The following is a 15,956-nucleotide window of genomic DNA, read 5'->3' as shown; positions in this document are numbered from 1 at the left end:
CCACTCACTGGAACCCTTTTGTAGAGTACTTAGACTCACAAGCATGTGGTATGAAGTATCTCTCTATTGTATTTTCCAGAGGCATTAATATTGTGCAGCAGGACTATTGTTGAGTTTCATGTTATCCAACTCAAGCATCATACAACTGTTTGTTTCTCTGCTTTGAAGTTCATTGCAAAGCAAATCAGCCTTTCCCAAATGGTCTCTCAGTTGAATGACAAAATACTTTGGAGTCTCTAAATCTCTTAAAACTTTTTATATTTCAACTCTGTCTCCCAAAACATCCAATTTCAATCAAACGGTCTCCTAGGCTTCCTTAAGGAAGGCAGAATGCCCATAATAAAAAAGAACATACTTCCACCATATTTGTCAATGGTCAGGAGCATAATGTTTAGTTTTAAGCACTGAATTTTAGTGAACCCCACAAAAGCTGGAGAACATCCAGAAGATGTCAAGCACAATGGTGAAAATAACTACATGACATGTATGATTACTGAGGGGTATTTAGGTTGGAGAAGAGAAGATTTAGGGGGCACCCAATAAATGCCTTTTATGTTTCTAGGAATGTCATGTGTAGTGAGGTCTAGATTTGTACTGCTTGCTCTGAGAGGACAGAATAGGAAGCTTTGGGTGAGGTTGTAAGGTGACAAACATACTTTTGGGATGCTTAAGATTTTTTAGCAATTGGAACTATTAAAATGGAGCAGGCCATCTCAAAAAAGTAGCAGTTTCCTCTTTTAAAAAGGGCTTGATATAATAAAAATCATTTATTTTACATTTTATAATTTTCTCTAACTCTTGCTTGGTTTTAAAATCTTTCCTTTCCCAGAGATCTGACAAGTAAACTACTCTATGTTCACTTAACTTATTTATAGTTTCCCTCTTTATATTCAAGTCATTCACCCATTCTGAATTTATCTTGGTGTAGGGTGTGAGATGTTGATCTAAACCTATTCTCTCCATAGTTTTCCAAATTTCCCAGTAGTTTTTGTCAAATAGTGGATTTTTGTCCCCAAAGTTGGGCTTTTTGGGTTTATCATACACTGTTTTGCTGATGTCACTTACCCCAAGTCTATTCCACTGATCCTCCTCTCTGTCTCTTAGCCAGTACCATACCGCTTTGATGACCGCTGCTTTATAGTACAGTTTAATATCTGGTACTGCTAGGCCCCCTTCCTTCACATTTTTTTTTCATTATTTCCCTTGATATACTTGATCTTTTGTTATTCCAAATGAAATTTGTTATAGTTTTTCCTAATTCAGTAAAAAGTTTTTTGGTAGCTTGATAGGTATGGCACTAAATAGGTAAATTAATTTGGGTAGAATGATCATTTTTATTATGTTAGCTCATCCTACCCATGAGCAATCAATATTTTTCCAATTGTTTAGATCTAGTTTAATTGTTTAGAAAGTGTTTTGTAGTTGTTTTCATATAATTGCTGTGTTTGTTTTGGTAGACAGATTCCTAAGTATTTTATATTGTCTAGGATGATTTTAAATGGTGTTTTTCTTTCTACCTCTTGCTGCTGTGATGTGTTGGAAATATGTAGAAATGCTGATGATTTATGTGCATTTATTTTGTATCCTGCAACTTTGCTAAAGTAGTTGATTATTTCTACCAGCTTCTTAGTTGATTCTCTAGGATTTTTTAAGTAGACCATCATATCATCTGCAAAGAGTGATAGCTTAGTCTCCTAATTGCCTATTTTGATACCTTCAATTTCTTTTTCTTCTCTAATTGCTATTGCTAATGTTTCTAGTACAATGTTAAATAATAGAGGAGATAATGAGCATCCTTGTTTCACTCCTGATCTTATTGGAAATGCTTCTAATTATATCAAACTAAAAAGCTTTTGTACAAACAAAAACAATGTAGCCAAAATCAGAAGGGAAACAACAAATTGGGAAAAAATCTTCATAACTAAAAACTCTGACGGGTCTAATTACTCAGATGTTCAAGGAGTTAAACCAATTGTATAAAAAATCAAGCCATTCCCCAATTGATAAATGAGCAAGAGACATGAATATGCAATTTTCAGATAAAGAAATAAAAAGTATCAATAAGCACATGAGAAAGTGTTCTAAATCTCTAATAATTAGAGAAATGCAAATCAAAACAACTCTGAGATATCACCTCACACCTAGCAGATTGGCTAAAATGAAAGAAGGGGAGAGTAATGAATGCTGGAGGGGATGTGACAAAATTGGGACTTCAATGCATTGCTGGTGGAGTTGTGAATTGTTCCAACCATTCTGGCTTGCAATTTGGAACTATGCTCAAAGGGCTATAAAAGAATGCCTGCCCTTTGATCCAGCCATACTATTGTTGGCTTTGTACCCCAAAGAGATCATAGATAAACAGACTTGTAAGAAAATATTTATAGCTGTGCTTTTTGTGGTGACAAAAAACTGGAAAATGAGGGTATGTCCTTCAATTGGGGAATGGCTGAACAAATTGTGATATAGGCTGGTGATGGAATACTATTGTGCTCAAAAGAATAATAAACTGGAGGGATTCCATGTGAATTGGAATGACCTCCAGGACTTGATGCAGAGTGAAAGGAGCAGAGCCAGAAGAACATTGTACACAGAGACCAATACACTGCGGTAAAATAGAATGTAATGGACTTCTGTACTAGCAGCAATGCAATGACACAGGACAATTCTGAGGGACTAATGGAAAAGAACGCTACCCACATTCAGAGGAAGAACTACAGGAGTGGAACTACTACCCACATTCAGAGGAAGAACTACAGGAGTGGAAGAACTACAGAAGAAAAACAACTGCTTGAACACATGGGTTGAGGCGGACATGATTGGGGATGTAGACTTGAAACTACCACACCAATGCAACTATCAACAATTTGGAAATAGGTCTTGATCAATGACACATGTTAAAACCAGTGGAAATACACATCTGCCATGGAGTGGGGAGGAATTCAGGGGGTTGAAGGGGAAAGTAAGAGCATGAATTATGTAACCATGTTAACTTTTCAAAAAAAATAAATATTAATAAATGTTTAAAAAAAAGAAAAAAGAAGGGCTTGAAAGAAAAATAAGAATGGCCATTTGTTGAGTACATTTTGGGGAAATACATGATTATATGTGGATTGGAAATGTTGGCTTTGGAGGTCCCTTTCAGATATGAAGTTTTGTAATTCATTGTTTTATGAATCTCTTTCATCAGGAACTTGGGGCAGTTTTGGTCCCCATTCTCTACCTTAGGTGGAGCTTGGCTGAAGCTGCCATAAAAATGTCACCACAAGCTTTTCTCATGTACTGCAGTTCTATCTACTTCATGTTTCACAGTGAGACATGAGGGAGCAGATGTGGAAGTGTCTTTTCTGAATATGCACATACACACGCATCTTCTCCTAGTTGGAACATTGGTTTTGGTCTTAACTCATTGTGAAAGTTCATTCTCACCTTAACTCAATTCAACAGGCATTCATTAAATGTTTATATATAAAGTTCTACTCCACTTGACTCACTTATTTCACTTCATCTGACCTAGCATTTAAATCCCCAAATACAAGAAAAATCTGTTGTTTCATTTTTTTCTTTTTTTTTTTTAAACCCTTACCTTCCATCTTTGCTTAAATACTGTGTATTGATTCCAAGGCAGAAAAGTGGTAAGGGATAGACATTTGGGATTAAGTGACTTGCCCAGGGTCACACAGCTAGGAAGTGTATGAGATCATTTGAACGTAGGACCTCCTGTAGCTGTGTTTGGCTCTCAATCCATTGAGCCACCCAGCTACCCCCTATGTTTCTGTTTTTGCTATAATGGTATTGTAAATATGGAGGTTATGTGGGGAAAGACATATTCCAGTATATTTCTATATAGAAACATTTTATTTGGCAAAAACTGTTACCCACTCAATGAAAGATGCTTCAACATTTAAAGGCCATAATATAACAGAAAAAAATAGAAGGCATTGGCAATGCCTTAATGCAATCTTTTGGATCAAAGGAAGAGAAGGGAAGGGAAGATAACAATCAAGGATTTCTCTGTCTTTTCAATAAAGATTACATTACTTTAAAGTACTTCCCAAAGTTGATCTCCAACTGAGCTGGTTTTGGGGCCTAGAAAAACAATCAGGAATTCAGGATAGCAGTAGGGGAGAATAACAGAGTTGTTGGATTAAATGCAGAATGCAATGGCAAGGAAGGTTTCCCAGCAAGAATAAACCCCCACTTTTTTTCAAATATGTGGAGAATAATGTAGAAAATGGTGGAGTTGCTATGTGGTTACAAGGATTTTGATAGGTGTTCCAAGCTCCCTATGACAAAAATATTGAAAACTACAGATAGTAAAATTCAGGAGAAATTTTATCATTTCTACAATGGGCTCAGAGAGAAAACAGTTTTGAAGATGTTGCTGAATGGATTGTCCTAAAAAGGCACATTCCAAGTTATATTCCCAAAGGCACAAAAGTCTTTATAGGGCAAAAGAGAAGAATCTGGATTAAAATACCACTACTCAAGCCAACAATCTTAAGGTTATTATGATGATATGTGTGTATAAAATCTCATTTTATGATCATAACAATCCAGTGAGGTAAGTGCTATTATTATCCCCCTTTTTATGGATAAGAAGATTAAGAATAAAGACATTAAGTGCCTCTCCTCAGTTCTTCTGGGCAATAAGTGTCTAATGAGGGATGTCTATTCAGGTTTTCCGGACTCCAGCTCCAGTGCTTTATTCACCAAGGCAGACTGCCAAAAAGGACAACTTATCTATTCAGTGTCAAAAGTCACAACTGAACCTTGGTCTTTCTCCAAGATCATTACTGCATCTTCTATGCCAAGGTGTTTTTGTAAACTTTATTGTACTTTAATGATAAAATAAAATCTTTTTAAAAATATTGTGCTATTGTAAAAATATTAAAGCAGTTTGAGTAGGGTGATATGAATTCTAATTCAAACTCTGCTACTGAGTGGCTATCTGATATTTGGCACATAATTCAAAACATCTGGGACTTAGTTTCCTAATCTGTTACACAATAAATAAATAACTTGAGTAACTGGAAATGGAGATAGAGCAGTCATGTAGGAAGAATGAAAACTAACAAAGGATAATAAAACATTGCACTAGTAACCACAACATATCAGAAATTTAAGATTAAGAGACTTCTAAAATGACTGGGGCAGAGAGGTGGTGCAGTGGATAGTGTTGTAGTCAGTGGATGGGTATGTAGTCAGGAAGACTCATCTTAAGTCTGGCCTCAGACACTTACTAGCTATGCAACCTTGGACAAATCATTTAACCCTGTTTGGCCCATTTCCTCCTCAATAAAGTGAGCTGGAGAAAGAAAAGGCAAACCACTCCAGTATGTCTGCCAAGAAAACCCTAAATGGGGTCACAAAAAATCAGACATGACTTAAACACCTGAACAACAACAATGAAATTGCCTGAATGGATTGTAAATGAATAAGCAAGAGAATATCCAAAGAAGTCCCCTTCAAGGACTTTCGAGGCTAACTCTTTTCCATACACTGTGTGATTAAGCCATACTGGAATATTATTCCACTGTTCGCATAGAGATCTATCCCCTGGCACATTTACATTTGCTCTTCAGTACACCTAGAATTCAGTTCTTCACCCTTTGGACCTTGGAATGTTTGATTTTCTGCAAGACTCAGATCGAGTCTCACCTTCTACACAAAGACTTCCTTGATCTCTCCAAGCCCCAGTAACTAGTATGTTGTCTTCCTATACTATTATGAAGGAAACAAGTTTTTATTTAGTACCTACTGTATGCCAGGCACATTGCTAAGTACTGTACAAATATTATTTCAGGGTAATGTAAGAAAAAAGATAGCAGAATAGAAGTTTTCTCCAATCCCAATGATCTCTCAAACTTCTCCAAAACAGAAATTATACATCAGAGATAAAGTAACTTCAGTTGTTTCCAAACACCTAGTATTCATCGAATCAGTTATTAAATTTTCATGAAGATTTAATACAGATTTTTGAGGTAAAATACAATAGGTTTATCTCTCTTCTCGTTAATCTGATATCCTGTTTTATCTTTTTTATATTTTCTGTTTATTATGCACAATGCAATTGTATTTTTACAAAATCACATAATAGTAATGAGACAGTAACAAATGCTTACCCATTATATGATATGACAAGTTTCTTGTTTCCATTTACATCCATAATATGAACTATATTAATATTCTGTCTTACCTAATGGACCCTAAAAGATAATATTTTCCTCCACTTTTCCCAATTTCCTTCAATTATATTGAATTTTTATTTTAAGCTTAGCTAAAATCAGATGACTACACAATAAAATAAACATTTATTCTACTGTTTGAGTTAAAAGATTCATAGAAACAGAATGTTTCATTAGTGAAAACCACAGTATTATTTTCAAAGGTGTCCTGATCTTTGCATTCTTTTGTGACATAAACACAGAGTACTTCTACTAGAAATATGACTATCTGGCTAGTCTATTTCCTGCCTTGGCTCCCCCTTTAGACTCTCAGGAAGGAGGGCTTAGGTTCCTATCATACTCTATTATCCAAAGTCATTTTGTGACAAATTTCCAGAGCACTGAGTCATATTGAGTCTGTTGCTTATCATTTCTTATTCTTTTTCTTTTCTTTTCCCCACACTATATTGGTTCTTTGCCCTTTTTTGTGCTCTTCCCACTCCTACCATTTAGCATGCTTGGTCAAAAACAGAAAACAATTTAGTTCAGTGTGGTTATGAAATATGGTCTTTTTTTTTTTTTTGCTACTATAATATACCGTTCTACATGAATTTATGTTAGGCTATCCTTAACTCACATCACTCAAAATGGTTTCATATTGTGTCATGTGAAACTAAAGAGCTCATGTAAATCATATTTGTTCCCTTAAAACAATCCAGATCCATGATTTCATTATTGAGAAGGACTTTCAGAGTGAATAATCTCTCATAAAATGTAGATCTGCAATTCCTCTATCATTTGCAGCCTTAGAGGGCTGACTGGGGCACTGATTCAGTGACATGTCTATTGTCCACAGCTAGTATGAGTTAGAGGCAAGATTGGAACCCAAGTTTTCCTTACTCTGATTATTCATTTTAATTATTCCACTTTGTTCTCTATTGGTCTGCTTTAAGCCTGAAAAGTTAAGGCCTGAATAATCTTTATCATTGTCTCATTAACAGAATGAAGATGACTTGATCTCTGGAAAGGTTAACAAGTAACCCTAGAAATCTTTGTTTATACTTTCCCAAACCATTTCATTTCACTAAATTTTGAAATGATGCTAGATCCATTTGAACAAGATGAAAAGTATTGCAATAAGCATTTTCACCTTCACACAAGACTCCAAAAACCAACAAAGAATATCATTTTTCCTTCCACAGTACTGAGAGTCATTAAAGGGAAGCACTAGTCTTTAGAAACAAACAAAACACCATTATTCATTAATAATCTCACAATTCCTACACTTTTTCTTTGTCAAATGTTATTCTTGAAAACAGGCAACCATTTTCTTATGGTCATATGAACATAAAAGATCCAGAGTAAAGGCACATTCTCAAAGTCTGTAAGACTGGAAAACCAAATTTTCAGGTGCTCTAGAACTAGATTTTACATTTGAATGTCTGTTTATTTTGATCTAAAGAGGAATCAGTTTTTATTCCAGAATACACATTGTCCTCTCCCTCTCTCTGTCTCTCATTCTCTCTCCCTCACCACTTGCCTTAAAAGAACAAAACAAAACCACTACAAAATTTCTCATAAACAGGAAAGATCATTACCAAGTACTCACCAGCAAAGTTCCTGTAGAAAGTTCTTGGAAAGGTTTGTGTTTTTTTTTTTTTTTTTTCAAAACGGGGCTGAGGTTAGTTTAGCCCTCCAGCCATAGCAGAGAAGATTTATCTCCTACTTTTCTTTTCTTTCTTTTCTTCACCAGATCAGGGAGCTAAAGGAATAGAAAATCATAAAAGAAATGCAATTTGATCTTGTGAGCTGAGTGAAAGGGAGAGGTAAGAACTTGGAGATTATACAGCCAGAAGTAGCTTCCGTCTATTGGAGCAAAGAGAGGTTGCTCAGTTCGTTTCAAAGTGATCACCAACAGTGGGGAATAGCAGAGCTTCCTGTTTAGCTCATTCTAACCCTGCCTGCATTTTAGGCTAATTTGTTTTGCCAAACTTTCAAAGGCCTCCTTTCTAGCATGGAGGAAACGGGACAGGAAAGCAGCTTGTAGTCAGATTTCATTTTGTACCATTTTTAAATGGGGGCTTCTGAACATTCCTGTGAGTTTTTTGGTTTCCTCGATGACCCGGGAGGAAGGGTGGGAGGGAGGCATTTCCCATAGTTCTAGTGACTTTTTATTCTTACTTGACAACAATAGCAGTTCATATTCATATATCGCTTTTAAAATTCGCAAAGCAGTTTATTTACATTGTTATATTTTATTTTCCTATAACCCTGTGAGAAATGTGTATGAATTCCCACTTTACAGAGGAAACCAAGGCTCATTAAATTGTGACTTACTATAGTAATATAGTTAATAAGTGTTAGACACATATTATAGATGAATTGCTAATAGTTTTTAAATATCATTTTTCTCAGTTTTCTTTTGCTCATCTTTCTAAAACTACTCCTATCTCCTCCCCTCAAGAGAGACATAGATTTAAAACTAGAAGGAAAGGAACAGCCACCTGGTATATAACTTTACAGATAAAGAAATTGAGAATTAGAGACATTTTTTTCTCTCCCATGGGTGTGCTGGAGTCATCTCTAACCAGTTTGTGAAAAACTGTTATTAAATTTTCAAATTTTGGGTGTGAACTTTTATATTGCAGATACCTGAAAACCTACAAATCAGTATTTAATTTGTTATTTTGTTGATTATCTAGACTTTAGAAAATATAATAATGCAGATTAAATTTAAAAGCAAATGCAAATAGATTTGTTATTTTTCCTCCCAGAATGCTCATTGTTAAATATTTGCTAGTATAACCCAGTATTGTTATATGCCCATTGCTTGAGTTCAGCAGGAGAGTAATAGAAGACTTCAAAAATCCTCAAACCTGAGGTATGTGAATTGCAGATTATGCACAATAACAAGAGGGATTAATACAGCGCTTGAAGGTTTTCAAAGTGCTTTACATCCATTATCTTATTTGATCCCCATAATCACCCTGGACTTTTCTGAGGTGGAAGGTAAACTCCTTATGAGTAGGGATTGTTTCATCCTTTCTACTTGTATTGCCAGTACTTAGCATAGTGCCTGGCATCCACTAGACAGAATAAATACTTATTGGCTGATTGACTGGCAAGAGTTACACAGGGGATACACAGCATAACAAGAATTTGAACCTAGAATGTTTGACTAGAAATCTATTGTGCTTTCTACTGCCTCACATGAACCCATTTCTGAAATATCTCTGAGGAAGAATCACAATCATTTTAAATAACAAGAACTACATCGTTTCCTACCTCTAATCCCTTAAATTTGTCCATCCTGCCCCTTAATTATTTCATGGTTCCATTACTAGGGGAAAAAACAACTCTCATCCATTGGTTGTGTAATACTGGAATCATTTTTGATTGAAGTCACTAAGAATTTAAGGATAGCAGCCCTATTTCTACATTCTAGATGCCATTCCTGGCAATTGAGATCCCTGTTATCAGTCCTAACTGTCAAGTTCACTGGATATCTGGTCAAGAAAGAATTGAAATCAGGGATGTTATGAGGCTGAGATAATGAATAAAAAGTACTTTACAAGCCTCAAAGTGCTATATAAATGCCAGTTTTTATTATGATAATGGTCAGCCTCCAATTTGGAGACAACTTCATTTCCTGAGCCTTTTATTGTGCTCCTCTTGAGCTAAAGCGAAGTTTACAAAGTAATTCAGAGGTCTATTGGTAAAGGTTTGATAACTATTATTCTGAAGAATATATATATATATATGTGTGTGTATATATATGGATATATTTGTATACATATGTGGAAAGCATATGAATATATGTATGTATATTTAAAATATATATGTGTATATATATACATATACAGTTTTAGTGAATTCTTCATTATTAACACTTTAAGTCTAGAAGCCAATAAAGCAATAAATCTAGCCCTGATTTGTAGTGACTGCTTATTCCTGAGGTTTAAATGATCATAGTGGAAATTTAATAATTAACTTTGTCTAAAGGAGTGTTTAACATAGTCCTAGTTGAAACTCCAGGAGCTTAGTTATTTTAAAGGAGCCTAAGACTCTCCAGTCATTGCAAACCTTTTAGAGACTTGTGCCCAAACTATAACCCTCACACCCATGTGAACTACTCCCTTACCCCAGACAGGGGAGGGAGAAAGTGTTCCCATTGGGCTTCTGGGCAGAGGGGCAGGTGATGTGAGAAATATACTCTAGAGTGGGTGCAGAGCATATCTATAGAGCAGTCTCCTCTGGCATGCTCCAGAACACATGCCAAAGGTTTGCTAACGCAGCTCTAGTCTAGTGTTAATCATAACTCAGGTTCTAAAAGAATTTATTAATTTTGATAAAAGGGTGGAAAATCTATCAATAATCTTTGAAAAATCATGGAAAACAGGAGACTAAAGAGAGATGAGTGTTGTCCAAGGTTTGAAAAAGGGGTAAGAAAAAGGGCAGCCAAGTGGCTCATTGGAAAGAGAGTCTATCCTAGTTTGTGTATTTCTACCTCTAAACTGTGAAGAACTTAATTCCTTATCTGTAAAATGTGGCATTTTCTAAAGTTCCTTGCAGTTGTAAGTCTATGATCTTTTGATGATTTACAAGGCACTTTCATTCAATGTGCAGGTAATAGAGATATTGAAGAGATAGATAATCCATTTGAAGACAAGAAGCAAGATTTAAAAAAAAAACAAAAACCTTTATAGTATAGTACAATGGAACTAAATGGACACTTGAAATGAAATCAAACAGTTAAGTCTCTTGAAAGGCTGAATGTTGTGATCCTTTTCATATGAGATAGAAAATAAAAGCTATATAGACAAAATTTGAGAGAATAATCTCAGAGAAATTGGCCTTGTAACTTAGAACTACATTGACTCTCAATTTACCACTTACTAAATGAATAAACATCCCACTAAGAGCCTCTCTAAATTTGTTTTCTTATTCTGTTTCAAAGACTTCTTTGGAACTCTGCTGCAGCCTCTTGACTCCTCTACAGAATAATCTCATTCAAAGCAAAAAATATAATATTAGAAAAGATACTATTTATAATGTAATATTATAATTTTTGTTGTTGTTGCTGTTGTTTCTAGTATCTGGATTAATGAATCCTTTCAGAAAGACTTTCTAAAAGTATTATCACTTCAGACCAGAACTTGTGTACCTTTTATCAGGATCAGAGCATCCCTACACCACTTCTTTATTTTTCAAGTCAGCTGAGGTAAGCCTGATATCAGGCTACTGACTTCTATTATTTTTTTTAAACCCTTACTGAAGGAATCAATACTGTTTATCAGTTCCAAGGCTGAAGAGCAGTAAGGGCTAGGCAATGGGGGTTGAGTGACTTGCCCAGGATCACACAGCTGGGAAGTGTCGGAAGTCAGATTTGAACCTAGGACCTCCTTTCTCTAGGTCTGGCTCTCTCAATCCACTGAACCACCCAGCTGCACCCTACTGACTTCTATTACTACTCAGACTCTGTTGCTTGTTGTATTGTGTAGTGGCTAAGCAAAGCCTTTCCCTCATCCTTCTTCTTCTTTTTTTTTTTTTAAACCCTTGTACTTCGGTGTATTGTCTCATAGGTGGAAGATTGGTAAGGGTGGGCAATGGGGGTCAAGTGACTTGCCCAGGGTCACACAGCTGGGAAGTGGCTGAGGCCGGGTTTGAACCTAGGACCTCCTGTCTCTAGGCCTGACTCTCACTCCACTGAGCTACCCAGCTGCCCCTCCTTTCCCTCATCCTGAAGTTTTGTGGTCATTATTGCTTAATCCCCTCTTCCTGGTCTACTCTGATCCTGAAATCTGCTAGACAAAATAAGCATAGCCTATATTCTCTCCTCTGTACTCTTCTGAGAATGAGTATGAGTCATGGGAGAAGGCAAAGAAAGCAGAATGCAGGGAACATCCTTCCTGAAAGTTTTTTGTTTGTTTTTTCATTTATTTACTATTGTTTTTGTGATTGAGTTTTTCTATCTTTCCCTGGATGGAAGTAAAGTGGCTACTCATAGGTTGATTCCAAGCTAATCAATATGGAAGCTTTATTCTGATCAATTTTTTTCTGATCTGAAGTGATAAGTTTTTCAGTTGACTGCTTGATTCCCCTCTTTCCACTCCCTTCCTACCAACTAATATCACCTTATTAAAACTAGATGATTTGTATCCACCAGACTCAGGAGGAATTATAGGCCTGTATAACTACACCTGACCACATGATAAAAATAAAAGCAGTAAAAAAACTAAAATCAATTTCTGGCCAAGAATAAAATCTTTAGTTAAGCAGGTAGAGAAAGTTCAGTAATCCTGCATTTATAAGTGAACATATACGTGCTCTAAGAGATTAATCCCAAACTGAAGTTGTATTTTCAGCCTGTTTTGTCATTGTATAGTCTTTAGATTTTAGTTGGATCCAATCTTGCTAGATCCTATTTAGGACCTTCTTGGCAAAAATACTGAAGTGGTTTGCCATTTCCTTCTTCAGCTCATTTTACAGATGAAGAAACTGAGGCAAACAGAGTTAAATGACTCACTCAGAATCACACAACTGATACGATGGTTTTTAAGTATGGTCTTTCTGACTTCAGGCTTGGATCTCTTACCATTGCATAATCTAGTTGCCCTCATTCATAATATTATTAAAACATGAAAAAATGAACAATCTACAAAACTTCCTCCTTTTTATGGCCATAATATACATATCATTTTATGGACATTTTATGCTATTTAAAAATTATTCAATGTATATTTAGTGAATTTCATGAAGATATTTTTTAAATGAGAAAATGAAATATTTATAGAGTGAAATAATGGACACTCTAGACTTTTTAAGACTGATGGTGATAAGTTCAAGCCCTACCTGTGTCACTAACATATTATAAAAATACTTGGGAAATCATTAGCCTCCCTTAGCCTAAATGTTTTTATCTATAAAATCATTGGAAAAATTAAACAAGCAAGTAAAAATATTTGTAATATTCATAAAGATAAAATGATAAGTACCTTTTAGGAACATATAATACTAACAAATGGTAAATAATGGTATTAGTTTCTTTTTTGAAAATTCAACTTGTCATTCAGGAACAGATTTGGATTTTTGGGAAACAAATGGACCTCTAAAAGAAGAAATCCTGAGAAACTTCATTGTATAGTTTCTTAGAAACTTTTCTGTTAATGATATTAATTTTAAAATGTATGTTTCATTTCAATAAGAACATGTTTTAATGTTTTCTTATATTTTAAATTAATAATTGATAGATGAGTAGCACATTAATATCCTTCACTGTTTTCTGTATGGAGTTGAGAAATATGTACCCTTAACACCGTGACAATATTAATTTTTAAATACTATACTTAAAAATATCATAAATATCATAAAATGTAGAAATATAGTAGGAAATAATGCTGAAAATATCTAGAATAAAGTTTTCTGTTACAAGTATTGCATTGTTAACATTATTTTGATACATATGTATATAAAACAATATAAAATATAAATTTGACAATAATGTAATACTTATTGTTATAAATATGTAACAGATTATAATAAATAGGATTACCCAAGAGAAACAAATTGTCATATTAGCTATATCCAAAAATACATCTCATTCTTTTCCCCCTACCCTTCCATTCCTTCCCAACAAGGCAAATAATATGATATGTGTTGTACACATATTATTGTATAATAAATGTTTCCCTGTTCATCATATTGTAAAATAAGATACAAATTGCTTACACAAGAGAAAAATTCTTAGAAGAAATAAAGTGAAGAAAGATAAGTTTAAATATGCATTTGGACTCCATCTGTTATTTCTATAGTGGTATACATACTTTTTAAATCACAGGTCTCTAGGAATTGTCTTTGATCCTTGCTTTGTTGATAAGTGTTAAGTCATTCAGATTTGTTTGTTATGTATTATTGTTGTTACTATGTACAATATTCTTCCCACTTCACTTTGTATCACTTCATATAAGTCTTTCCAGATGTTTTTTTTTCTTGAGGGGGCGGTGATCATCATTGTCATTTCTTCTGACACAGTAGTATGCTATTAGAAACATATACACTCCTGAATATTTCATTATATTAATGGTTAATTTGAATGGGTAATGTCTTTCTATCTCTTTTTGTAGGACATTGGTAGTATTATATAGAAATACTAAAGATTTATGGTGGTTTTTCATATCCTGCTACTATTCTAAATTATTAATAATTTCAATTATTTTAATTGATTATTTGGATTATATTTATCTACACATATATGTACATATCCATCTATTTATTTCTGTCTGTCTATCTAATCTATTTATCTTCATGTCATATAGTCAGCAAAAAAAGATAGTTTTATTACCTCATGATCCATTCTCATACCTTTGGTTTCTTTTTTTCTTTTCTTATTACAATTGCTAGCATTTTAGTACAATACAATGGGCACCCCTTGCCTTACTCCTGATCTTATAAGACAGGTTTCTAATACATTCCTATCACAGATAATGTTAACAAAAGGTTTTAAACATGCATTTCTTATTAATCTAAGGAAAATATATTCATACCTATGTTTTTAAAGTGTTTTAATAGAAGTGAGCATTGTATTTTGTCAAAAGCTTTTTCTATATTTGTTGATATAATCATATGATTTTTGTTAACTTTCTGTTGATTTAGTTACTTATGTTAAGAGTTTTCCTTATATTAAACCACTCTTGCATAACTGGTATAAATCCTGTTTTGTCATAATGGTAATCTTTGTGTTATATTGCTGAAGTCTCATGTCCAATATTTTATTTAGAATTTTTCATCTTTATTCATTAATGAAATTGGCCTAAATTTTTCTTCCCTGTTTTTGCTCTTCCTGGCTTAAGTATTAGCACCATATTTATTTCATAAAAGGAGTTTGGTAGAACTCCTTCTTTACCAATTATTTTAATAATTTATTTGATATTGGAATTAAATGAATATTAAAGTTTTTATAAAATCTACTTCGAAATCCATCTAAGCCTAATACTTTTTTTCTTAAGTCAGTTTCTTATCTAAAAAAAGATTTATTGAAATATTCTATTTCTTGCACTGTTCTCAGAAATTTATATATTTATATATTTATATTTATTTCCCTTAAATTATTAAATTTGTTGGTATATAATTGGGCAAAATAACTCCTAATAATTGCTTTGATTTTATCTTCATTAGTAACAAATTCACCCTTTTCATTTTTGATGCTAGTGATTTGGTTTTCATCTCTATTTCTTAAAAATCATATTAACCAATCGTTTATCTTTTTTGTTGGATTTTCCATTAAACAATCTCTTAGTTTTAATTTCTAATTTAATGCTTTTCTTACATTCAGTCGTGTTAATTTCACTTTTGATTTTAGGATTTCCAATTTAGCATTTAATTGGAAATACTTAATTTTAAAATTGTACACTCAATTTATTGATCTGTTTTTTCTCACTTTCTCAATTTAATTGATATAAACACATTTATATATATAAAATATATATTTTATATATATGAATATAGAAAAAACAATTAGAGGAAATATATATTTATATATATATATTCCTATTTATATATACATTTCCTCTAATCATTGTTTTTTCAATGTTCCATAAGTTTTGGAATGTCATTTCATTATTATCATTTTCTTTAAAAACTTTGGTTTTTGTTTCTATTACATTCTTTAAACTACCCATTCTTTCTTTTTCTTTTCCTTTTATCCTTCCTTTCTTTCTTCTTGCCTTCCTTCCTTCCTTTATTTCTTTTCCTTCCTTCCTTCCTTCCTTCCTTCCTTCCTTCCTTCCTTCCTTC

At 33.7% G+C, this 15,956-nt stretch overlaps 1 protein-coding gene across 5 annotated transcripts in view; it reads right to left on the bottom strand.

The window, feature by feature from the left end:
• Positions 1-8,117, bottom strand: part of TFPI (tissue factor pathway inhibitor) — an 87,374-nt gene extending 79,257 nt beyond the window's left edge. For 2 of the 5 annotated variants that reach the window (XM_044669719.1, XM_044669718.1), the window contains exon 1: positions 7,774-8,113. The gene's annotated coding sequence lies outside the window, so the exon portion shown is untranslated. Of the gene's footprint in view, positions 1-7,773 lie in introns of all 5 variants that reach the window. The other 3 variants (XM_044669721.1, XM_044669720.1, XM_044669717.1) reach the window with 2 other exon arrangements.
• Between the last annotated feature and the right edge of the window lie 7,839 nt (positions 8,118-15,956).

The sequence above is a fragment of the Gracilinanus agilis genome, chromosome 3, assembly GCF_016433145.1.
Source record: "Gracilinanus agilis isolate LMUSP501 chromosome 3, AgileGrace, whole genome shotgun sequence".
NCBI classification, from domain to species: domain Eukaryota; kingdom Metazoa; phylum Chordata; class Mammalia; order Didelphimorphia; family Didelphidae; genus Gracilinanus; species Gracilinanus agilis.
This window is presented reverse-complemented; position numbering and strand designations above follow the sequence as displayed.